The sequence below is a fragment of the Lepisosteus oculatus genome, chromosome 10 (assembly GCF_040954835.1).
Source record: "Lepisosteus oculatus isolate fLepOcu1 chromosome 10, fLepOcu1.hap2, whole genome shotgun sequence".
Taxonomy (NCBI): domain Eukaryota; kingdom Metazoa; phylum Chordata; class Actinopteri; order Semionotiformes; family Lepisosteidae; genus Lepisosteus; species Lepisosteus oculatus.
Window position 1 is genome coordinate 8,816,837 of NC_090705.1, and position 27,247 is coordinate 8,844,083.

The 27,247-nt window shown below is 43.5% G+C and overlaps 1 protein-coding gene across 1 annotated transcript in view; it reads right to left on the reverse strand.

The window, feature by feature from the left end:
* The window catches only part of rnf19a (ring finger protein 19A, RBR E3 ubiquitin protein ligase), a 30,977-nt gene extending 27,416 nt beyond the window's left edge, over positions 1-3,561 (reverse strand). Inside the window, exon 1 of the mRNA XM_006635976.3 lies at positions 3,352-3,561. The gene's annotated coding sequence lies outside the window, so the exon portion shown is untranslated. The remainder of the gene's footprint in view (positions 1-3,351) is intronic.
* Between the last annotated feature and the right edge of the window lie 23,686 nt (positions 3,562-27,247).

A 27,247-nucleotide genomic window follows, 5' to 3' on the forward strand; every position in this document is an offset into this window, starting at 1 on the left:
ATCAGAGGCCTCAGACAACAGACTCGGGACGCAGAGCAAACTCGGGTAGCAAATCAGGAATTCTCTAAAAATACTCTAAAAAGACCGAAAATTAATTTTAAAGAAGCTAGGGTTTCAGATCTGCTTGATTGTGCCATTCAACCCACCACGTGTATAAAATCACAGGCTGTAAAAGAAATGAGCTAACTAGGACCCTGAAACCTTAAGCAAGATCAGACAGAGGAAGCCTTTTAGAAAAATGTTAGAACTAAATCCCCATCTACTAAATCCAACTTTTAACACTAACAACCCATGTGAAACTGAACCCACCATTCCTTGCGTGTGGTTACCATGATCCAGGTATTCCTTACATGAATCCTCATCAGTACCCTACCTGCATTACTTCAAATGCGTTAGCTCTGCAAGACTGTTAGAAGACAGAGCTCACAGACCTCCTTCCTGGGAGATATGCAGTACTCTTGCTATGCAGATCTCTTCAGTGCTTAAAACTGCTGAAAACTATGCACTATAGATTGTGAGGCCGCACAATTTTAAACCAATTATTAAAAAAAGAATTTGCGTTTTCTATTAATTCGTCCCCGGCCCTGCCACAAGAAAGAAAAAATTCCCCTTTTGAGAAAAGAGCAAAATGTGTCATTTTGGTTGAGAGGGGAAAAAAAATGCATCATTTACTGAAAAGAGAAAGCTGAGAAATGTGTAGGAGAGTAAAGTCATGTACATTTACAGATACCTTGATGAATTCTTACACTAATTCTGAGCTTAGAAACCGAGATAAAATAACCACATTCTGTCCAAGACAATAGCAGAAGACTTCCACTGGCAGCATACCAAGAAAAAGATTGCTCTGCATTTTCTTGCTATTAATACCAGGGATAAAGATTTCCTTTGTCACAGGACACACTGCACTTTGTAACATCTAACCTAAAACCTGAGGTTTACCGAGAGGAATATGAAACAAGAGCATGGCTCCACGGGTTTCTATGGCTCAAAGCAAACCTGGTCATACAGGGTCTCTTGCAGTTCAGATCTTGCACCAGCCCTTACAAAGGCAGTGTGCAATTTCTACAGGGTACTGTAAAAGACTTGAAACCCGCCTTTCCACCATTTCTTTTGTGCTGTTTATTCAAATGTAGTAGTCTCTTAACTACACATTAAAGCAGTCTAGACAGACTTGAGTCTAATGAGCACTACAGCACCGTATAAATGAGAAGCTAGCATTAACAAAGTCAGGGTAGTTTTGGCTACAATCCATTCCAATTATTTAATAGTTAGTGGCAAACTGGTATTTGTTTCCTTCCAAATTCAGCCTAGTACGTCTATGTTTTATTTCAGGCATTCAATACAGGCTGACTTTAAAAGTATTTTCTGATCAGCCTAATACAAAAGACAAAAGGAAAATGTCAAGAGTACTGGGGACTAACATGCCCTGTGCATCCAGGACACAGCCACAGCAGCAGTGACTGTAACCCCTCATGGACTTCAGGGAGATTTCTTCCACATTAAAATAAATTCATAGCAGAATACCGACACAGGAATAATTACCTCACAGGAAGAGCTGTAACAAAGGATATACTTTGTACCTCAAAAGTTTGTAATTGCACTACTTAGTGATCCACTTAAATGACTGCTGTGCATCTCTAGTCTGGAAACTCAACTTCAAAAACCGTGTTACAGAGAACTGCAACAAATTCACAAAGTTTTGAGGAAATTTTTAAGGCTTTCGAAGCACATTTTACTGAACAGTCATGATGGGCAAACTCAGGTGGGGCTGCACACTGGTGGTGGTGGAGGGGAGTCCCCATTACCTGTAAAGCGCTTTGAGTGGAGTGTCCAGAAAAGCGCTATATAAGTGTAAGCAATTATTATAAACTCCCTTTGCCAATGAACTCGGAGCACTAACGGGGCACCTGCGCCGCCTCCCCACCTTGCAAGACTGTGCTGACCGTGAGCAGAAAGATGGGTGCCGCCTACATGAACGGTGCCACACCCAGATCGGCCACCGGGCAGACGGATGGACGGACACCGGGTCCCAGGACTCCATCAGCAGAGCACAGTGCAGGCAGCTCACTCCACAGTTTGCAGCAGCCCAGAGCCTCACACACGACTTGACTCGCTCAGCGCTCTTGGCACGGCGATGTTACTCGTGGTCTATCGCTGGAACAGCCCGCCAGTCGGCCTGCCAGCTCCGGCAGGCCTGTCTCAGCAGCCCCGCTTCAACATACTGCTGGAACAAAGCAGTCCTCCTCTTCATCAGAGGGGCAAACCAGCTCCTTTCCCGACTTTCACCAGGCCCGTCATTCAAGTGGTTAAATCACCTCACCCCCTGGGCCCGATCAATTCTCTGACTTAACAAGATAACTTAGCAATTATGCAACACTCAAAAGTCACCAGAGTGTACCATAGTCAGTCATGAATAATTAATCAAAATGACGACAAAAACAATCAATAACCTAAATCTATTTTTTCTAAAAACATCTGTATAACAGAAGGGCATCTGTTATACAAGAGAATGAGCAGAAGGAAATGGAGCTGCTAGATGTCAAAATAGACTAACATTAAGAAATACCAAAATGTAGATGTTGGTAAACTGTTGATTGAACTAGGAAACCTGCTCAGCAATGCTAAATCACAGACGGCTGCTATACTGTCAGGGAAATGAAAGGGAGTCACAACTTGACTCCTTGAGATTGTAGAACATTTAAACTCTCCAAGATCCTGCATTTCCTACCCTTTCCAATACAATCCTCTCCAATGGCCTGTGGATGGAATCAGGTCTTCAGAGGAGGGACACCATGATATTCATTGATAATATCTGCATCTCCAACCAAATCCAATCAAACAACCCGTTGAATGGTTCCAGGAACAGCGCAAATGCAATTCAGTGGCCAAACCAAATACCAACATGCTAACTTGGAAAGCTTTGAAAAAAACACAACTGAAGATACTCTAAGGTAACTGCACAACTGCTGCAAAGCATGACCAGATGCATGTCATCACAGACAGATCTCCACAAGCTACCTTGCTTGCTAATGTCTTGAGGCAAACATAACACTGCCAAGACTCATTCACATTCTATTCTGTTTGAATTGTTTGCATTCCTTGGCAAAATAAAAGAAAACAACAGCTTTATCAGCATTTAACAAATAATTTATTTACATAATAGTTATTTCCTGTTCAGTACATTGTTTGCTTACTCACCAAACCAAAATCAAAACTGACCAGCTCCGCAGTGTGGAATATCTGTGAGGCTCGGGCAGCTTCGACACTACAGAATTATGACCTCTTTAGCAAACCATTCTACCAACCTCCCTCTAATGGTAAAAGGGATTTAAAACGAAGAAAGTACTCCACCTTCAGCGCCCTTTAGCGTGTTCCAAGATTCTCTTCCTCCGGACCCTCGTCGCTGGGAATAACCTTCAGCAGGCAATCTGACACTTCCAGCGTGAAAAACCCATTCACTTGCTTGTAGGTGGAAATCCGCCAGCTTACAATAAACTGCCCCTCCTCTTGGGAAAACGACTTTCTTGGAAGAGCATAAAAACTTCCTAGAACACCGGTTTAATGGTCCTCTGTATAAACGTAGTCAAAACAGCCAAAATAAAACTCAGTAAACAAGCTGCCACTGCTAAACAGGCCCGTCTGAAGTTCCAGTAAACTGTAGCCTCCAGCCCACAGCAGGCTTCCCAAACTGTGCTCCAAAGTCCTGGAGGCAGAACAATTCCATCCACAGTATTCAGCTGCAGCAGAGAGGAAATGATGTCAGAACAAAAGCATTCTGGCTCAGCTGTGTGAGAAACCACTCCATCGCTACAGCTACCAGAGCTCTTCTTTAACTCTCAGTTACCTCTTTGACGCAGTACAAGAGAGGACAGTGTGCTTTCCTCGCAACCCCAGTAATTTCACAATCGACGCGTCTTCCAAGAACTCACACTCCACTCCCCCCCGATTCAGCGGCATACCCTTCCTGAGGGACTTCCTCTTCTGCGGATGTCCAGGGTTTGTTCGCACTCCATATATGACGCTACACAAGTCCACACACTCCCCTATCAAAGAGATTTCTTGTGTTAAATGCCGTTTGCGAACAAAGGCCTGGTTATTGCTGAATTACAGTTTCTTACAGTTTTCACAAGATCATCACCCCCTCATCTAGATTCTCCTTTCTTTCCCCCAGTTACTATTCTCTTCACCTCCCCTCCTCTCCTCTCCACTGCGCGTTGGCTCGAGTCAGGCCTGTCACTCCTGCAGCTTTTGGGTGACCCAGGAAGGTCACTAGGTGTCCCACAATTACACTTCTCCGCTCTCACTTCCTCTTTTTGTCTCAATACGCTCCCCGGGTACAGTTTCGCTCATGACAACGAGGCGAGAAATCTTCACACAGAAACGAACACCCTCCTTCCTGCCGCCCGCTCCTCCTGTACAGCTCCGCTGCTAAACCGGCCCGCAGCGAGGCGCCGAGTTCTCCAGGGGAACGCTGGATCGGTCTTTGCAGGTAGCGGACAAACTGCACCGCCCTGCCAGTCTCTGTCCACTGTGCCCTGAAGGAGCCCTGCCCGCCAGTCGGCACACCGGTCGGCTCCTGGACGCTCAGGCCTGCCGCTCTGCTGCAGGAGGGGTCCGCACATTAGCGGCTGGACTTCCATCAGATTTCCCTTCATCGCCTTTAACGCTGCACACTTCCGCCATGCCCTCCGCGCAAGGGATTCCAGACGCACCCAGCCTGTCACTTCAATAAAGATTGCCGGCTAGGCTAAACATAAAATGAGAAGCCTTTCCAACCTTTTCACTTAGACGATGATTTAATATGCAGTCTACAGACGACTCCGGAGAGCGGAAGAGAAGGCTAATGATCAAATCTGCAATGTTATCAATTCCAAGAGATCTGGGGACAAGCTTATCACTGCGTGCCGGCTCTGACCTGCCTTGCGCTGCCTCTGCCCCAGCAGGTGGCTCGAGCTCAAGGGAGCGTCGCCCTCAGCAGCGTGAATAATCCCGCCCATCTCCCGGGTGGCCGACTCCGACACCCCCGCAGCAGCGCGGCCCGAACACGACGCACACGTTTACACAGGACATGGATACACATGGTGACATTAAAAACTCATTTCACGACCTAATTTATAAGTGGTGCGCAATATCCAACTATCAACCCACGGGGCTGGATCTGCGGAAGGCAGTAAATGATGGAAACGAATGCTCTCTAATCTTCAAGGTCAGGCCGACATTGTTACCATTCGTGGGAGACCAGAGTACAATCCTGCAAGAAGCATCTAAATTCATGAACACTTTTCTCTCAGGGTATATTAAAAAAGGCTCTCTTGCCTTTTACCAGCGAGTTTAAAAGCAGGCAGGTATTGAATCATAGGAAACATGGGTTATCGGGAAGTTTTACTTCTCCTAAAGAGAGCCCCATTGTAGTTCAATTGCACTTGTGAATCGTTAGTTTTCTACTGTGGACGAACACGCTCAGGAATTAATCCAAGACGAATGCTCGGGTAATACTTCACTGTTGGGATAATGGTCCTTAAACAAAAGGACCCAGTACTGATGGCAGCGAATCAGTCGGACGTGCCACCTGCTCCCCCATCGCCCACACAGGGAAGCCCTGTTGCACGCCACCACGCAGCGTGCACCATCGCAAATCAAGTCATTAGGTGGGTTAGCCTGAAGCATGAACTGGGTCACTCACCCATCAAGGAGAATTTGTTGGCTTTATAACCACAGCTCTGCCCTGCAGCACCCAGCATATTTCAACAACAAAACTAAACTACTGCCGACTCCAGACTGCGTTTGCACCCTACAAATTAGTGCAGATAGTTAATTCAACCCCAGCAGACATAATTTCACCTTGTGCGGATCTTCCATACCACCTGAAATATAACCGGGTCTTCAGCTCCACTAACTTCCCTCGTCTCGCAGTTACAGTGAGAGGGGGCTGAAGGAATATGAAAAATAGTTCACATCCTGATTGCTCATGGGCTCAGTATGATGACCACGGAAAAATATGCCCATGGAAAGGGAAGGAATACTTCTATTCCAGGCATTTGCAGACCTTTGAAAGATTGGATTCTTCCTCTTAAAAGCATTTTGAATGAAGTCATGTGTGGAGTTGATTTTCTCTGCATCACATCTGTTCATATCAGACACCATTTAGATCTCATTTCCTGCTGGTCATCAGCATCCTCGTCTTCAAACAGTAAGGCTCTGTGGGACTGACTGAACCAGAATCCTCATACAGGACCTCATTTATGTAAGTGACAGAGCCCAATAAATATAAAACACTGTAATGAGTGTTCAAAAACAAGTCCAAGTTCAAATTCTAATCAATATAGTAGCCTCTGATCATTTGCACAGAGCTTTTCATGCAGACCTCGGAACAGCCCAGTGAACAAGAGACCACTTTTGTGGTGCAACAAGCAGGTCTTTCAACATCAACACCACAAATGTGCTGCACAGCAAAACTCTTGTAAATGAGAGCAAAGCTATTGACTATTAGAGTTCCATCCATTAAACCGGGAAAAATACAATTAGTCAAACAAAGCCTTTTATTACTTCGTATCAGCAATCCAAATAACCACCTTCGTGTTCTATACATTCCTTGTTAGGTTAATTTTCCTTCCTCCTCTTGACCAATAAAGCTTATACTTTCCGGATTTCCCCAAGTCAACGTATAATCATGAAACTGCAATTCTGAACAGTTAACACTGTCACTGCTAAAACACTGAAAGGATGTCGTATTGGTAAATGTCAAAATTTACATACACCCAGAAATATGGAACAAGTATTCAATAGCATTTTAATTTATGAAATGAATCACCATAAAGGAATACTACAATAAACCTCTAATGCCAAAAAACCAAAACAACCCAAAAGCTGCCATACATACAAATACACAGTGCTTCAGAAAACAATTTTTACTAACAGATATGGCACCTACTTTAATCATCCAACATAAAAAAAAATATATATACATACACACATTTACAAAACCCTATAATCTGGTATCTATGAACCACATTTGCCTGCAGTGGCCCGATGTGCGATGGAAATTGTAAGTTGTAAAACTATATAATTTAATGCAAGACCTACAATCTATATTTAGGTTGATAAGTAAATTGCAACTTTTAAACAGTAGGGTCTCAACATCTGCAAGTTCACTTACTCGTGATTCCATCTGGCTGGGGCAAGACCAGAGCAGGATGAAACTGAGCTGAAGGTTGTTAAACTCAACTTTCAAATTAGAGGTGCAACAGAGTGGGACTACGAGAGGCATCTAGTTATAAAAATAATAATTGCTTACACTTATATAGTGCTTTTGCTGGACACTCCACTCAAAGCGCTTTACAGGTAATGGGGACTCCCCTCCACCCCCACAAGTGTGCAGCCCCACCTGGATGATGCGACGGCAGCCATAGTGCGCCAGAGCGCTCACCACACACCAGCTCTCAGTGGGGAGGAGAGCAGAGTGATGAAGCCCGTTCAGAGAGGGGGATTATTAGGAGGTCATGATTGGTAAGGGCCAATGGGAAATGTGGCCAGGACACCAGGGTTACACCCCTAGTTAGTGAATGAGCCTCTCCCTGCTGCCTGCCAAAGGACCCACTACCCAGCACCTGCGTCTCAACATAGTCTGGTCACAATATTGTAACAGATGCTCCCGGGTCGGTGTCAGAGATATGAGGAATGACAGGCTCTGACAGTTTTATTGCCTCTTTCTTTACGGTGCAGCACGATGATCATGGACGCAGAGAAAGTGTAGGCTGGACGCAAAGGAGGTATTCATGTTTATTTTAGCTGATTACTATAAGCTTGAGATGACTTGTTTCTTTTAGTCGATCAACGGTATTTAACTTAAATCCAACGCATTAGTACCCTAATTATGACATAAGTGAGGTTTACTTAATAATATCCTTACACTTAAATGGCGCTTCTCTGAACACTCCCCTCAAAGTGCTTTACGGGTAATGGGGACTCTCATCTACGTATAGAGCCCAACCTGGATGGGAGGGAGAAGAGAGTAATGAAGTAAGTTCATAGCTGGGGATTAGGAGGCCATGAGTGGTTTTGAGAGTCAGGACCTCAGTTTTGTCTCAGCCAAAGGACAGCACCTCTTTTACAGTATAGTATACAAATGTATTTTAATCATGCATACTATATACTGTAGTACATTATGCAAAGGTAAAGGGCTGGATTAATGAAGAGGATTTGAGTAACTTAATTTTCCAAGCTTGATTAAAAATTTGATGTAATAAGTTTGTGACATTTTAAGCTAAACAAGTATACACCCTGGAGTTGATCTAAAAAAAATCTCAACAAGGCATGAGGAACACCTCTTTGATCACCCAACAACTAGCTGTTTCTTGTAATGTAACAGCACGTAGCGGATTGAACTTGGCCGTAACACGTACTGCAGTTTATGTAGTCGTCCATTCTATTTCAGTGTCAGGGATCCATCTGTCACTCCCGTTACAAAAGACTAGCTATATAAAGATCGGCAGAGATTTCACAGGGGCAAAAGTTGAGGAGGCCATGTTAGTCATATCAATAATTATCCAATAAATATTCATCTTTAGAAGTGCTACCAAACCCCATCACCCTGCCAGCAGCTTCTCCCAGGCTTCCATGTGCTGTTCTCTACACTCAGGACCTCCATGCATCTCTTGCAGGGCCAAGATCTTTGGCATTATTTTTGTCAGGTCTTTGCTACAGTGGACGAGTAACCTCTCAAACTGCCAATGAAATTACAATGCTAGGAGAAAAACAAGAAAACTTGATTTTGCAACAGCCTTTTCAAGTACGTGATCTAATATTCTCGAACCACCCATTACTGTAAAGCTGCTTTCGAAATTTGGCTAGACATCAAGACTTCTCCTGCAACACCCACCCGGAATCCTAGATTTGACAAGATCTACCGGCCAAGAAACAGGACAGCAAAACTGACTTAGCTGAAAAAATAACACACCGTCAAATCTCAATGATAACTTAAACAGATCAGTGTTGGGTTAAGCACAACTTTTCAACTATTCGAAAGCCATTACTACATGGTTCAACTATATGAATGCTGGGCACCCCATACAAGAGCTGGCTCTGAACTGGTTCGTGGAACACTGCCTGATTTTTAGATATGTCCAACTTTCTTAAAGCCATATTAATCCGTACTGGAAGACATCCTTCAAATATAGAAGTATTTACACAGGAATTAAACCCTCAATGTTGCGAAGACAGAATAACCATCAATCCATTATATTCCATGTAAAATGTCAAAGTTTTGGTCCCAATATTCTTTCGAACAACCCAACATAAAAACATCCCAAACGGCTTATCCAATAAAGAAGCTGGCCCCAGCACAGACTGAACTCTAGAATCACAGGTTTGAGTCTGGATAATGTTACGAGGCAGCTTTTCAAAATTCTTACAGATGGGAGATTACCAGCAAACCAAAACCTATGTTAATTTCTTACACTGCACCTGGTACTTTTTGGGTGGGTTCTAAAAGAACTGTTTGTTTGCACTGTTTTTACTAGAGATTTCATGAGTGTTTTAGTTTTTTCTTACAGACACAGGCTGAGCTCAATTGTTTCTTTGCCCATTGTTTTGTCTGTAGCCTTAGAGATCCTCAAAGGCGGAGGAACCTAGGGAGCCAGTCCCTGGAAATACTCATCTAGAAGACCTGCACATTCTACTGGTTAGACAAAAAAACTCATTTCCCATTTATCTGGTTAGATAAACCTTGGCTATAAAACACTTGGTGCCAATGGTAACTACATCTATAAAAAGATGCTTAGGCTCACTTATATAAGTTTTTAAACTATACAATAATATGGTTCAAATTATGTCATTTTAACTATGACAGAGGAAAAGCACTCTATTATAGCTAAAAGGCAAAGCTCAAAGGCAGAATCTAGCCCGAAAGTCTCACGCATGTCCCAGGGTGGTATCAGTGACAACACTTTTGGTTTATCATAACGTCAGTCACTAACAACACACAGGAACAGAATGTTTCTTTCGTCTGTGTTCTCCCCAATGACAAGTTACCATAAACAGTGTGACAGAGGGGAAACCTCAAACTCATGACAATTCAATGAAACCCTCGTGAATTTTTAAAAATCGGACAGGAATTCAAACCTGAAATGAAAAGGGCAAGAGGACAATTTTTATAAGCTTTAAAACTTTCGTGTCACGTCATACAGTCAGTCAGCAGAAAAAGGCTTTGAACCCCCAGGGTATTTTACGTACTTAGAGAAGTTGCTGAAATTCTAACCAGGCAAACACTAAAAAACAGATGAACAAAAGTTCTTCTATATTGACAATCACAAAATGACTGGACAAAACCATCAGGAATAAGGACCTCAGACCTTCGTTGCAGAAGCTCCAGAGCCTTCACTTTATTTCTAAAGAACTTAATATAATTCAGTCACTCAAATATACAAAGCATACAAAAAATCCTATAGTTTTACAGTAAACAAAATAGCATTTTTCAAATTTAGAAGTCCATGGACACTCACATTTACAAGAAATGGCTGGAGAAGATCTTTGGATTAGCTACTGACTACCAGCCTCCTGGCATTTATAACCTTTTGCATCAATTATCTCAAGTGGCTTTTCCAAGTTTGCTGCATAAACTGTTAAGAGGAAGATGTGTTTTCGTTGGTCTGTGTAAAAGCAAAACTGAAAGCATTAGGATGTTTCTGATATGTCAGGCATATACAAGAAACAAGGAAATCCTGTAGAACACATTAAAAACTAATATGCCTGGAAAATTTAATGCATCAGAAAAGATATGAGAACCACTTTAGACTTTGATTTAGTTTTGCAATGAGCTAAACTGCAAAATTCCCTAAAACTTGTTTCTATCTCAATGAAAAAAAATATTTCTGACTCATGTGGCTTACAGCAAAGGTGAAATTGATACTTTATAAGAAATGTTTTAATGACAGCAATCAGGCTAGGTGCTTTAATGAAAGTTTTCCAGTACAAACTTTAAAAGGAGATTAAATCCATTAATGAAAATTTAATGAAAAATTGTATTTGGCTGCACCTCTCGAGAATGTCAGCTTCATGTTTACCAAGACTAATAATATATAGACTTTATAATATCACAGCTTTTTAGAATACAGCAAAAATCTTAACAGCTCTTAGTGCCCACTTCTAAGTATTTGGGTAACCTGCTATCCACTGGCCAGTCATAAACAGCATTGATCTCAAGTTTCAAAATACTGAATGGTTTAAGTAAATGTTTCCTTTTAGAAAAAAAATGCCTACTGATTATTGAAAACAAATTCATGCCTCTACATATTTTCAGAAATAACATGCTTTTTGACCAGAAAACAAGCCAAAGTGAGTGAGAAATCATAAGCAATGCACGTCAACAGGCCTTGATATCTCGGAGGGAAGCCAAGGACAACTTGAACCTAAACCCCGACCTGCTGCAAGAGGCCAGGTTCACCCCTAAAGTCAGGAAGGCCTCAATCTTCAGAGCAATCAAAATGATTTTAGCTGCAGCCAATGGTAAGGTCTGAAAAACAGAATCCTGCTCTACTGCACACGATACTAACCATCATGATTAATTTCAAACTCACCACCTTCAAATCCTTGTTTTAGAACAGCGGGAAATGTTTTATAAACTGCATTTTACATGATACAAAACTAAAACATGCACCTTGTGCACTTAAGTCTATCAACGTCCTGCTGTTCATCAGGACACATCTACTCACACTAAGCATCAGATTTACTTAATGAGAGATAAATCTGTACAGGAGATGCCAGATACTAAATACAGCACCTTTCTTGAGCCAGGTGCAAATAATCCTGACAGGATTACAAAACCTTTAACCAAACTGAACCAACCACCCCACTTTACCCTTTCACACTCAAAAGAGGGGCAAATAAAAGCAACTAGAGGTTAATTCCACACAGAAAATAGTTAAATTGGAGTCCTCACACCTAAAGGAGTTCCCATAGCCTGAAACATTTTTTCTTTCTACTTTGCAGTGTGGAATTAACCTCCACCCTTGACCACATGCCCCTGGTTCATGTTTCAATCTGAAGATGTCCCTTTAAACTGTTGCCACCCATTTGTTTAAGAGCCCACGTGCTAACGAAGCTCCCCACTCTGGTGAGCTAGTGAAGAGCAAACACAGCAAACTATCGAGAAGATATTCCTTCATTAAACTCCATGTAAGACGTGCCCGTCTGGAGAAGGACATCCCTCTTCACTGAGACAAGGTCTACCCAAACAGAGGCGGACAGAAGTCTGTTTCACAAGTGGCGCCAGATTTTAAACCTCACATTTCAAACCTGGATGCTCACAACATCCTTGATTTTTTTACCTCTTATATCAAAGCACTTCTGCAGCTCTCCCTAACGTAAGTAGTGGTGACACAGCATAAATAAAAGGTGGCGAAACTCCAGTTTTTTCACATAACTCCTGTTTGAAAGCAACAATTAACAAAAGGTGTTTCTTGAAGCTCTGGCTATACAAACACTAAAGGGCTTTTAAATTCAGCGCATATTTAACCAGTGTGAAAGGGATGTGAAAAAAAATAATTCTTGGGCTCTATATAATCAAGGTCAGAAACTGGTACTTTTGGCAAAGCTGTGGATCCAAGAACTAAAAAATAATTATCTCTGCTCATTTCTTTACCTCAAATTTATACAAATTTGATATTGAGGGGATTAAGACATTGTGCATCCTACACTTCTGGGCATCAGGAGCAACCCATTAAAAAGTCATTACTCCTGCATCTTTCAAACACTTTGCAAAAAAAGATGACAAATGTCAAATTGTGGGGAAAAAAACAGCCTAACAACACCCGATGCACTTTGATGAGCTTCTGCCTGGTAAGACACTGAAATCACCACTTACACGACCTGGTTTTCAGGTCAAATTAGTCTAACGACAACCGTTTACAGTCTGCTCCAGTTGTAACAAGAAAATGAGGGGGTTGAGGGTTTCAATTTGTCCTTACCAGCAAGCTTGGGACTCTTCAATTGAGAATCGTCCTTATACACCCCAGCAGGTAAAAAATGCTCAGGAATGAGGAAGCACTGAAATTTGCATTACACATGTTAACTGATATCTGCCATGTAAAGGGGTCATATAAGTATTTTTTTTCATCTCTACGTACGTAGCTCTTCAGCATTTAATAAGATTACATAAGAACATAACTTACAAATAAGAGACTATTCACGACCTCTAGTCTCACTGGCATGTAGGAGCCATCTCATCCTGCTGTTCCTTGAAATAAGCCAAGGTACGTCATCGTTCTATTCAAAAGCTAAATTCTTTTGATTAATAAGCAGATAAGGAAGAAGCAGCGCATAAAGAATTAGCAAGAAACCAGACTCTCATTCATTATTGAGTTTCTGCTACAACAGTATGGCTAGCAAGCCCGTTTCATATTCCCACCGTCCTGGGTGTAAAAAAACACCCTTTAACATTGTTTTCCACTTCTGTCCTCCAGTTCGTTTCATTACTAAGATATCACTTTTATAATTTTTATAAGCAATTATTATTATAAACTTGCCATCCATTTTCTGCAGTGGCCATACCTATCCCATTATATTTTCTTTTAAACAGCCTGTCATACCTTCACTTTTGTGACATCTGGACTCAATCTCAGCAGTTTTAAAATCTACTCCAAAACACTACACTATGATCACAGCTATCTAATGGTTCTTCTAAATTCTTACCATTTTATTTGAAAATTCAAGATCGAGATCCGTTTACTCTTGTAGGTGATCCCACAAATTGGGTAAATGAAGCATTCATGTACTGTACCACGTCCATCACTTCTGTTTCTGACATTCCTATAGGTTTTCCCAGTCTACATGAGGGAAGTTGAAGTCTCCCTGAGAACTACTAATCTTCCACAAGTTCTTAATTTCATTATACGCTGAGGACCTATAATCAACATACGTATTTGGTGGTCCACAGCATACTCCCAACACAATACCCGAGAGACGTTGCTCTAGTTTGACCCGTACAGATTCAGAGACATTTCTCAAGCTTAAAATGCTGAACTTGAATACCCCGATATATACAGCGCTACATATCCCCCCCCTCTCTCCTTTCTGTGTCTGGAACAAAGTTTATCCATTAATGTTACATCCCTCTCCATTACCGTGCACATTCCTACCCATTACCTTCGGAAAGAAGACAGCTCCCATCTTTGAATTTGTCTCTAACCTGCCCAGCATTTTAGTATAAGAACTTTATGACCTAATTCTTTGCTTCACTCTTTTGGTTCTCCCTTTGTCTTCACTGCCCATCTAACTCTCTGGGTTTTTGTTGGTTTACCCTATTTTATTGCGGTTCTGGACTTCTTTCTCAAGCCCTACGCCAAGACGACGGGTGCCCATCTCGCGTAGGTGTAAGCTGTCCTGATGCCCTTGGTCATGGAAAGGCTTCTTGTGGCCCAGAAAGATGAAGCCTTATTCTGTACAGGACATCTTCATCCCTGGTCATGATGACAGATTTAAACGTCAAGTTATTCACCTTTCATCGGCGCCAGTAGGATTCCTGAGAAAACCATGGGCTTAGTCTTGACCTTCAGTTTGTCAGGATGCTGCAAGATAGTTACCATCTACAGATTTTCTGCACGGCAGGAAGACGTTAACTGTGGCCAAAACGTAAGCAACCGGCCAGTTTAACCAACAGTAAAATGACTGTTTAATGGCTTTGTTACATAAGAAGTCCAGCCGCTTCTTGTTTTAGCCTCCTGTTAGATCACTTTCAAAAAGGCTGGCGATTCTAGGAAAAGCACGTTCCTCTGCAATTTCATTCCTTCCACTCACATCACAATCGTATTAGTCAAACAATGAATTCCAGTTGACTTATCAAGCATGTTCATTTTCACCAAATAACTTTACGTGTGTAGAATACTGAGAAAATTAACACGAACATTGCACAATATGCTAGCTTCCTAACAGGACAAGTGAGCTACAGAGATCTGCCAATCATGGATAACCCAATCGAGCAGTCCAGTGATCAGCATGTGGAGCACTCACACACCATGCTGAAGACGATGAAAGAACAGTATTTAGACCCGGGGGCATCTTTTCATGACAGTCAGCATGTGCAACATGATAGGAAAACATTACAGCAGGTCACAATGACACTGTCCATATCTGATACAGGGTCTCGCAGCAATTGTAAATTAAAATTAGAAAACTGAATGCTTTTGCAAAAGCTTTGTGGTTCAAAGAAACTATTCCACCTCGGTGAACAAAAGTTAAGCAACTCGTCACTCTAAACTTTCATTTCTCCCAAAAAGCAGGAAGTGAGCGAGGTGAAGGCAAAACGGGAAAGTGGTTAAAATCAGCAGTCAAAAGTTTCATTTTTCAATAAAATCATGGAAAATTAGCCAGAATAATATAACCATTTCCACTCAAATTTCAAGAATGATGCCTAGTCTTTGCCATGATGACTCAGATCTGTACATAAAGAAATTAATTCAAACCTAAAAACAGTGCCTCTCTCATCTGATCGCATAACTGGAATAACCAGACAGCTAATAACAAGAAATCTATAAGATATTGAAACACATCAGCCTTTAACAACATTCCTCCTACAGGATGACAATTAAAAAACACCAGACAAAGACAACTTGAGTATCGAGAGTCACATCCAAGTTCCCATGGCGATTCAGCACAGCACGGCAATCAAAGTTTGCTCTCGTACAGGAGCTCCATATTAGGTCTGCTCTTCCCAAGTGAAAAGTGAAACCCTCACTGGCACAAGGAAGAGCTACTGAAAGGACAGGCGGGTTTCTGGAGTGAACATCTTCCAGGGAGATGTGTCCCTTCACAGCGCAAGATGATTTGTCTCGTTACATACCTAAGCCCAACCCTGCCGCTGGATGAAAAGAACCAACACTAACTTTGCTACTGACCAGATAAGCTGGCCTCATGTTTGTGATCAGGATGCACTTAGAATACCAACATTATATCCCCCCCTTGACCCATTTAAGTATCTTGTAGGAACTGGACCTAAGGAGAACCAGGAAAACGCACCCCTTCCTGCGGGACACTTAGGCAGTCGCACAATTTCTGTTCATATTGCACACCAAGACAGTAGCTTTACATTCTACATGGGAGACTGACACCTCATCCTCATATCTACTTTGGAGGCACCCATGCTACTCGTTACCAAGACGATGTTTTCTTGGCGACCGCTGCTGTAGGGAAAATTCAGTCCTACCTGACTAAAAAAAACCCCAAAGTTACAAAGACCGAAAGGCCAGGAAAGACCCACAACCAGTGAGATCTATAATAAAGATGCCTGAGGTGTTGAAATCTAGCACAATGGATCAGTGACACCCAAGACATGTGCCTCCACTGATCCCAGGAATAAGTATTCTGGATAATACTAAGAGCGAGAATTATATTTCATAGTGCACTGCCCTGTCTGACCCAGATAGACTCACCCAGACGTCTTGTTGTTCCCTTCCAAGGAATTTTTAAAGGTTTTTTAAGATGAGCTACTTGAAACAGAAAGAGGGCTTCCCCAGCACAGATTCCTGCCCTTACCACCTGACTGCTGCCGAAGCGCAGTCCTGATCTGAACACCCAGGAGTTTTTCTAGAGGTAACAGACCAATGGGGGTGGTCACCAAAAGAGAAGTACATGCACCAGCTTAGACTTGCTGGTATCGGCTCTCGACCGATGACAGGCCCGAGTCCGGATCCTTTCACTTGCTGGCTGGGACCAGGACTGCCCACACAGCAGTGCGGAACTGGACGGGCATTGCAGAAGGGGAGCTGGGACTTGCCGGGCAGGGCAGACTGTCGCCGAGACAGTTTCTGGGGGCACTCGCGTGCCACTGGGCGGAGGGGGGGGGCACACCTCACTTCTACCCTGAGCCTCCAGTTAAGGGAAAGGCTGTCTGCGACAAGCTGAAAGTGGGGTTCGAAGGTCAGAGGTCAGAGCAGTCTGCCGGCACTCCCTCATTCCCCTCTCCACCCGCGCAGTCGAGGGGATTTTAGCCGAGAGCGGAAATGTGAATGATATACAACTGGCTACTCCAGATCTGGGGGGTGGGGGTAGATTGTTAAAAATACAGGTCCAGTACGCCTACTCTTGGGTCACTGTTCTGATGCGGTATCAAGTGCAGGGCTCAGCCTCCGAGGAGGAGCACAGCAGCCAAGGAAAGGCAATGGTGGGGTTTTTGACACGGGCCATCACTCAGCCTTCCACATGCTGACCTGAAAGGGCCTGACTGTGGCCCGTCGTCTGCATCTTGTACAGAGTATCCATCAGGAACAACCACTGCACCTACTCTCATTTTAAGTGGGAGTGCCCTTTCAGAACCTGCATCACCCCGACAATAAACAAATACAAGGCACTCACAGGCAAAATACACTATCTTCTCAGCCTGAAAGCCTGTCCTTCCAAGTCCTTTACTTGATCAACTTCGCAGATACTTTTATCACCCAGTTAGATGCTCATCACAATTAATGATTAAACCCATTAAAATGAAACCCAAACAACACACATAGTATCTGATTCAACCGATTCAGTCAATAACGAAATCTGCAGAAGACTAGCAACTAGATGGCACAAAAACATGAGTGAGTGTGTGCAATACAAACAGAAGGTCAGCTACAAAAATACAGATAACTAACCTCTGACCTGGAATTGCTTCACTGCCTTTGTTTGCTCTACTTCAGGAAGAAAAACCATTAAGAGTTAAGCAGCCAGGTTATAATACAACATAGAAAACTCTCATTGCACTGAACTGGAAATACTAAAACAGGTTTCCACATAACTTCAAAACAAAACCAGCAGACTAAAATGCTACAATAACCGTTGTGAAATTAAGAAGTGGTGATAGATCACTGGCTGCAGGTCTACAACAGGGGACATCTGAAAAGAAGTCAGGTACTGTCCTACTTCAAATGTATCAGTGGAAAGATTAAGTTTAACTACAAAAATGCCTGCATGATTTGCGGCACACTAATTCGTAATGAAACGACTGGTCAGAAACCAGAGCTGCGGGGCAACTTCTGCGTCTAGTGAAGACAATGTCCTACAAAAAGTAAACCATGGGTAAGAAGTTAGGCAGTAAACATTTCTAACCATACTTTTTATTGCAGGTTACTTTCCTATATGAATTCCAAACTGCATTTTTTTTGTCCCCGCCCCTCCCCCCCGGAGTTCAGCAAAGGGAAACAAAATAGGGCTACACGAAGACACTTCAAGAAGCAACTCAGGCGGTCTGGAGTTCTGAGAAAGTTTGCAAAGTTCTTCCTCTACAGTTCTCAGAGATTCAGATAGCGTCTACAAACAGATGCTCACGCGCTGTGCTGGGCTGGGCTTCCTGCCAGCTGTTCAGGGTAAGCTCTTCCAGCCTGCCCTACAGAACAGCAAATCTGGCTATTCAACGCTTGTGCTGCACAGCAAGCAACAACATAATCAATGCAAACAAAAGTCATGGTCTTCATAACGGTCCTATTTCATTCAGAGGCGTGCAGCACACACAAGGTACATCATCTTATGCCAGTGCCTTGAGTGACAAGCCCAATTCAGGTTATAAAGACAACAGATGTGCATTTGCAGACATCAACTCTTAACCAGTAAACCAATTCAATAATCCGGGCCTGTAATTAATTTTTCCCCATCCATATGCACTCAAATGTTATCTCAGACTGAACTTCCAACTCAATAAATATGAAATGCACATCACAAACAGCTACAGTTACAAAATTAATCGTCAGGGAAACGCCTTTGCGTTAATTGCACGACAGAATTTGATAACATTTATGGCTCATCTCCGGTTGTATTTGTTCATTGTTTAATCGGGAAATTTCTTAGCTGTTCCCAAGAACACAGAGGAAAAAAAAAAAGAGCTTTCTACGTGATGCCAAAACTCCAACACACACAAGACGGGAATAAGGAACATCATTCTTTCCAGAAATGAGATTAACGGCAAGAAAAAAAAACACATTCCAGAAACAGAAGATTCTGAAGATTGCTCGGACACGTCCTGTTTAAACGGGCACAAAAGTCAGACACTTCAGTGTTTAGAAAGGTCTAGATGAAGACCAGACGCCCCGGGCGATGAAGTTTTAAGTTGCAAACCGCCGAAGTGTTAAAAACAAGATCGAGGCAGCGAAACGGGTCCACACCGACCGCTCCCAAGCGCCCAGGAGAGGCGTGCGGCCCACGACGAGGGTCCGAGGGCGCAGCGCAGCCGGACTCCGCGCCTGCTGTTTCAGGGAGAGCGCGACAACAGCCCCAGGGGGGCCTGCGAGTCGTCTCGCCTAAATCGAGGACATCGTGGGGCTTCGCGACGACAACGACAAAAAAAAAACACACACACAAACGTGAAAACCTGAACACTGGCGCTTGCGGTGTTCTTGCTTTTCCGCCCTCCCGTCGGAAGTTTGACGAAGAAAACGCCCCAACGCACTATCTTACAAACAGAAAGCAGTGTGTGGGGTTTGGGGTGGGGGCAGTTAGGGGAAAAAAACAAAAGGTGCACGGCTGTTTATTTTAATTTATTTTTAGATCGACGAAACCGTCAGCTCCGCGTCTTTCCGAATAGAGTCTGCCCCCCCCGGACAGGTCGTTTTCAGAGGGGGGTGGGGGACCCCTGGAGACCCCCCAGGACTGCCTCGCCGGAATGAAGGCGGAGAGACCCAGGTTCGACACCCTACCCCCCCCCCCCACCCCCGGGGCGGGAATCACGGCTCATCTTAACTGCTTCCCGTTGTACCACACCGCGGAAAAACACATCTTCATTTAAAAAAAAAATTTCCAGGCTCTCTCACGATGACCTCGGTGACACTGACTCATACTTTCGAGATGACACAGAGTCCCAGAGTCAGGGGAATCCGCTCGATCACCTCACCTCTTCCCCCAAACCATCTGGCCGGAGAACGGATTTACTCGGTAGATCGGTTAAAAACAAACCAAAAACGCCTTGCACGACCTAAAAGTTGGCACATTTTGTAGTTGCTAGTTCTGTATGAAGTTCTCTCCAGCTCTGGCAAAACGGGGGCAGGACTTTTAAACTAACCATAAATGAAATCTACCTACAGAATCCCAAAAACTGATTTTCTTCAACTAAAAACCAAGGTTGACGAGAATCCCCAAAACTGATTTTCTTCAACTAAAAACCAAGGTTGACGAGACCTATTGACTTTAAACGGCCTACTTCGTGACTGATATTCGGGGAAAATTTTCTACACAAACCAAAGAATTGTGGGTACTTTTTGGGAAAAAGAAAGGTTAAATCAGCCTTAAAACTAACTGTTTAAAAATGCAATGCAAATGGGCAAACGCTTAACGCCACCCTCGCCGCCGAGAGCATCTACACTTCAGCGGTGCGTGTCCCTGAAGCAAAGAGAAGTCAAGCAACACCCAGACTAATTGCTCAAAGAGTCACAAGTGAAAGCACGCTTTAAATCAGCTACAATAGGGGGAAAAAAACCAACAACTATCCCTCTGAACGCCTAGCCCCGGCCGAGCACGGCACTGCCCCGGCTTCGTGCGGCACTACAGCAGCCATCTCGCGCAAAGACGCTCCTGGCGGCACGCGAGCTCGCGCCGGGGACAAAGCCGGCCGGTTGGTCGGTCGGTCCCGAGCCGGGGGGGCTCGCTCGCTGGCTCGCGCGCGCCGGGCTGAGGCCAAGGCCCCCGCTCGAGCCGGGCGGCCGCGCGAGGAAGCCGCCGGAGAGGCGAGCGACTCCCGACGCAGAACACAAACACGAACAACCACCACCAGTCCACCAGACCTTACTTTCTTCTTGAATCGCAAAAAAAAAAGAGAGAGAGAAGAGCAACCTACCTTTTAAAGATATTTACTGCATCCGATTACCAAACAAAATCCCCCAAAAAGGAGCGGAATCTTGAATCCCCAAACGCAGCAGACAATCCTTCGTAATTACCAGCTTTATTTCTTTCCTCCCTTTCTGTTTCAACTTGACGCACCTCGGTCCCACCCCGTCCCTTAATCCTCTCTCCTTCAGCTCTGCTCGGCCGCTCCTGCTGGCGACTTGCTTCACCCTCCCAGTCTCGGCCGTTCAAATGTTCTCGCGAGAGCCGGCGCCCTGGTAAGGAGAGGAAGTGAGGAGTTGGGAGGGGGGGTAGGGACAGTTGTTCTCGCGAGAGCCGGCGCCCTGGCAACCAGAGGAAGTGATGAACATTGAGAACTCGGGGGGGGCAGGAGAGCTGGTCTCGCGAGAGCCGACGAGCGGGTGTGAACTCTTTCGACCTGCCTGTGTCGCCTGAGGTTTTTAACAAAATGAAAGAGGAAGAGTTCGGTTTGAGTGTTTGTTCCAGAGGACCTGCTTGCGTTTTTGTTTTTGCAGGGGGGGGGGGCGTTTGGTTTGCCCAGTTTGTTGTGTAACCCGTGTGAATTTGTTCAGTAAATCCTGATATCCGATACCAGTATCCCAACGTGTTCAAGATTATTTTCCTTAGGGCGAAATCCTCCACATGGAAAGTTTTCTTCTTCCAACATACAAAGAATACCGACTTTTACACGTTAGTCGGGAAAAGATATAACGCCTGTCATCTTACATTTGACTTTAGATTACCAGTACTTTTAGGTTACCGGTTTTGGGTCATTAAGATATGAAAGTTATATAATGCATTCACACGTCTGTGGTAGTTAATACATCACATATCTGTGTGAAAATGCATGTACTGTATGTGTTCCATGTTCATTTGCTATTTGTGATCATTTCAGCACATGAGAACATCATTAACAGATTGTGATATTTCATAAGGCTCTAAATTAAGCAGTTATTCGGTTTCACAAGGTTTCTCTGTCTCCGCAGTATTGGAAGGCTGTTCGGTCGGTCAGCACAAGACGAGCTTATACCATGCTTGTAAATGATGCTTGTGCAGTGACCTGTTTTGGTTATTGGTGTCAAAGTGTGAGATGCTTCTCGAGTTCTTTTCTTAGAAACCGGGCTGTCATTGAGCAAAGTAACTGCAGAGTGAGCATATGCTCCCACTAAGACAGCACTTAACAGACATGCCAAGCTGTGCCTTTGTTCTGTGAGGTGAGAGCCTGAGTAATACATTATGTAGAACTTCCATTTGAAGGTCTGTTCTCTTCAGAATAATGGTGTTAACAGTAAACATGATCCCTAGAAAATCCTTCAATTTAGATTATTAGCTTGCATGTCACTGCAGAATGCATAAATCTAGATTAGTCAAATATGGGTCCAGTAAATATGTAGGTTACTTTTTAGAACAAAGACACAGGAATATTCTACCACTGCTCTTAGGTAGGTAGTAAATGACTGGATAAGGTTCTCAGATTAGATGCAAGCACCCAGATAAACTACATGGAGTGAATTGCCATGAGACAATAAGACATTCGGTTCTGAAATATGATTGATCCAGCAGCAATTCAATACACTACATATGGATCACTCATACAGTATGTTGCCTCAACACACAGCACACTCGGCTGGTATTCCACACCCAGATTAGGTATGTAATTCTTTATTTTTCCCAATGCTCCAGGCTTATTCCAACAGAATTCGATCGAAAGGTGAGGAACTACCTACCCAGTCATATGATTGAAGCCGATACCCTGGCCTCTTTCAAGGAACAGACGGAGGAGATCTTTAGATCAATTGGCTAACAAGTGCCCCAACGGGCTAAATGAGTCTGTTTCAAATGGCCTCCTTTCTATTTGCAGCCTTATGCTCTTCTGACCTAAAACTGCTATGAATGTACTGTATATAAGGAGCTTCCCTTAGGTGACCTGTACAAGAAACACGTTTCTTCTGCTACTCTCTTCTGCTGTTCTGCTACCAATGAAGGCAGTGCCCTCCATTAACTGCTAACAGTGGTATTCCTCAGAATTCACTGTTTTGTGAACTGTGAATTTACCGTGTTGAAAGTGTACAGGGCACATTGTGTGGTGTTGTCTATTGTACTGTGCACTCCTCGAGAGCATAGCGAGAAGACGGATCTCAATGTACACGTTCATTTGGCAAATGAACTTCTCTCTCTCTCTCGCACACGCACACCATGTTGCCCGATGTGCATCATTATCGTACCCAAACCATTCATTCCAAATATAGTCAATTCAGTGAATAAGAGCAAGCGATATTTTGCAGCGAAACAAAACTGTATCGTGAACACACTGTTCTCTTTAAGTTGGAGAGCGAGAGAATGGCCACTGGAACATTCCGCAACACTGAAGCGCCAGGCACGACAAAGCCCCTTGTGCTTGTACCGTCCAGCCAGCAACAATATTCGGCTGTGATGTGATTGGACGTCCCTACCCACGGTAATTCCCAGAGTCTCTTTACGAAACAAAGGATGTTTCACTTGGAGGGGTTGACTGGCATTAAGAAACGGCCGTGAGTGTTTGTTCAAGGTGATGGTTATTTCTTTTGGCATTACTGAACCAGCACTTAAAAAAAAACAGTTTGAAGCCACTGAAAACATGAAGTTAAAACTATTGGCAGTTAGAGGAAGGCGATGCTGTCCGACAGAGACAGCTGTCTTCTTCATAACAGAAGTATTTAAAAATACTTGCCTCTAAATCCAATTCAAAATGATTTAAAAAAAATAACTCTGCCCCCCCCCCCCCCCCCCCCCCCCACACAGTACAACTTTTTTGGATGTAAATGTTTAGTTTACATCTTCCGTTTTTAATGCCTACAGTCAAAATGTACGAACGTTAAGTCCCGGAGCGCCGCGCCAACAAAAACACTTTGAAGATCTTCGGTCGTTGAGGCAGGAATATTCCAAACAGTGTCAGTTCGCTATCGCAATAAAATCAACACCATTATTTCTGAGGATGTCATGTGAATGTGTTTCCACATGTAACTATGGTGTAATCAATTTTATTTTCCGATAAAGCTGTTTTTGCCTCCCAGCTGCCCTAAGCTGCGAGATCAGAAAAAAAAACCCCGAAGACACCAGACTTGGGACATGATTTTCAAAACATGACAAGCCAAAGAACAAAGATCCAACTTGATTAAATGAAATGGGGGGAAAATATGTAATTAATGGTTATTTGTTAAAATAGTGGAAACTCAAGTTCCTGTACTTGTCTAAACTTTAGTAGCGAAATTTAAACTACTGAAAGAAGATCTGAACTGCACACTCAAGATATCCTAATCTAGTTAAAATATTTACTTCTTTTGGATCTTCAGACGGTATGTGATTTCACGATGAGTGTGCAGTATTTTCGGTTGCTTTTAATGGGGGCGAGATTAAAGACACATTCCCTAACCCTGTAGAGAGTAGGGCTGTCTGTTAGTAATACATGTGAATAAAAAACAACAAATCTGTCATCTGATGTGAGTTTAAGCACAAGACTAAGCCGTTGTAAAAAATATTTGACACAATAAAATGGCTCCTCCGACCCACATTAATCTCATGCGGTACGGTTACTGGTTTCGCCTCTTTCATTAAGGCTGGTTTCCTAATTCGGCTGCGTTGAGCTGGCCATTCACGAGAAAGCAGTTGGTTTAGCAGATGCAACTAAACTTCTTTGAAGAACTCTGGGGGGAAAAATCTTACCGGTAAGACTCGGAACACCTGGTACGATACATGGAAAAAAAACACAAATAAATGCAAATTAATAGGTGTTTAAAGGTCATCCGTTAAAATTTGAAAAAAAAAAACTGTTAGAAATGTTCAAACGCTTTATGAAAATTACCTACGCAGGTTTTCTAATATGCGGCGATCGGAGTTTAATCATATTCAATGCTGAATTAGTAGTTAGGCTTGTTCTGCCCAAATGTAGTTTTAGCAAAAATGAATGTGCCCACTCAGTAATTTCTGTGCAATCAAGGACGCCGCGAAGTACTGTACCTGCTCTGCGTGTCACCTTTAGTACCAAAAATTGTTTCATCAAGTTTGCAACTCTATCAGGGACAGGAAAAGATGCTACTGCTTTCATTTTAAGGCGGCCAGCCAAAGATTAATTTTTCAAGTGACAGATAAAAGAGAAGATAGCCATAGTGTTATTTTTGAGGGTAACTCTTCGATTGGCATAATCTCAGTTATACAGTGAGCACAGTGATATAGAGATATTCTGATTACAGTTCAGTCTCGTGTTTTACATCAATGGAGTTCAATGTCGCCTTCAATTTAGACCAAGGCCTAATATTGAAGAGTAAACTGTAAAATACACTTTCTCTTAGTCGGCTACAGCAACAGGATATTGCTTCCTCTTAGAAAACGTATCGGCAGGAAACTGTTTTTGTTGCTCAGTGGGATCTCAATGTCTGCTCGGCACCCAAAGGCCAGAGGTTCTCCCCCAGGTGTAGAAGCAGTGAGGAATTTCGGCACAAACAGACAGCGAGAGCAGGCAGACCTCCCTAAGCAGAGCAGTGGCTCTGTGGCTAAGGATCTGTGCCTCTTGCTGGAAGGTTGCCAGTTCAAATCTTACTTTGAATCTTACTTTGTTGGGCCCCTGAGCATGATGCTGGATAAATGGCTGACCCTGTGCTCTGACCCCAAGCTTCTCTCTCCCTGTCTGTGTGTCTCATAGAGAGCAAGCTGGGGTATGTGAAAAGACAAATTCCTATTTGCAAGAAATTGTATATGGCCAATAAATTGATCTTATTATCTTATCTTATAACCACTCTGGCTTATACACACGCGAGGGGGGGTGCCAGGCAGAAGATGGCATGATACCACGTTATTATCTGGTGGTAGGTGGATGACCAGAGCCCTGCTGCTAGAGATAGTGACTTGAGTTTCCACAGAGACGTTCCTCAGGGGGGAACGGATCGGCAGCCCGAACGTTTTCCCCAGACCCCAAAACTGTGTAGGTATCCCATGGATTCTAGCCTGGGTGTGCAACCACTGCAGCGCTCATCCAGCTCACCTCTCATCTCTCTTCCTCTTGGGAAGCTGCAGACGTGAAAGGCAATCTGTGGACATTATTTTACAGACCCAGCAACGTTGCCACCTTGATGATGCAGACCACATTTTTCGAATGCCATATTTTATTCCTAACTTGTCACGCTAAAGAGGAAAGGCTGCAATGCATCAATGCCATAAGGTGTTAGTGGGGCCAGCAGGGGGCGCTCACCCTGAGGTCCATGTGGGTCCTAATGCCCCAGTGTAGTGACGGGGACACTATACTGTAAACAGGCGCCGTCCTTCGGATGAGATGTAAAACCGAGGTCCTGACTCACTGTGGTCATTAAAAATCCCAGGGCGTTTCTCGAAAAGAGTAGGGATGTAACCCCGGCATCCTGGCCCAATTTCCCATTGGCCCTTACCAGTCATGGCCTCCTAATAATCCCCCTCTATGAATTGGCTTCATTACTCTGCTCTCCTCCCCACTGATAGCTGATGTGTGGTGAGCGTTCTGGCGCACTATGGCTGCCGTCGCATCATCCAGGTGAGGCTGCACTTTGGTGGTGGTGGAGGGGAGTCCCCATTACCTGTAAAGCGCTTTGAGTGGAGTGTCCAGAAAAGTGCTATATAAGTGTAAGCAATTATTATTATTATTATTATTATTATTATTATTATTATTATTATTATTATTATTATTATTATTCCTGCCTTTGAACTGAATATTTGGTGGAATCACTTTGGCACCAATTACAGCTACAAGCCTTTTTTCCGGTAAGAACCATATCTGCACATCGGCTTGGTGCAATGTTTGCTAAGCTCTCTCCGGTGGCCTGGGGATCACTCTTAGACATGGACACAAGTGTTTTCACAGACTCTCGATAAGATCCAAGTCATGATTCTGACTGGGCCACTCAAGGCACATTCATTTTTCTATTCTTAAGACACACCAGGGTAGTTCTGATCTCGTGCTTTGGATCATTGTTCTGCTGTAAAGTGTACTTTCATCCCAGTTTTAGGTTCCTCATCCATCTTGACAAGCTTCCCAGTCCCCAGTCCCCGCTGACGAGAAGCACAATCACAAATTCATGCTGCTACCACCTTGTTCGACATTAGGGAAGGTTTTGCCTGAGTGATGCCCTGTGCTGGGTTTGCGTTAGATGTAACACTTTGCCACATGTTTACTTTATCACTCTGACTGTGTTGCATGCAGGATTTGAGATGGGTTTTTTTTTCAGTTCCATACAAGTTCCCTTTGTGGTGCGGCTGACATATTGTGGACCCAGTGACATTTCTTTTTTTCCCATTTCAACCACTGAACTCTGTAAATCTTTCACAGTGGTGACCCTCACCAGTTTCCGCCTTGCCCGGCTGCTCAGTTTGGAAAGACAGTCTGATCTAGGCAGTGTGTTGGTGCCTTGTAATTCTTAATAATCGACTGCACCATTCCTGAAGAGATGCT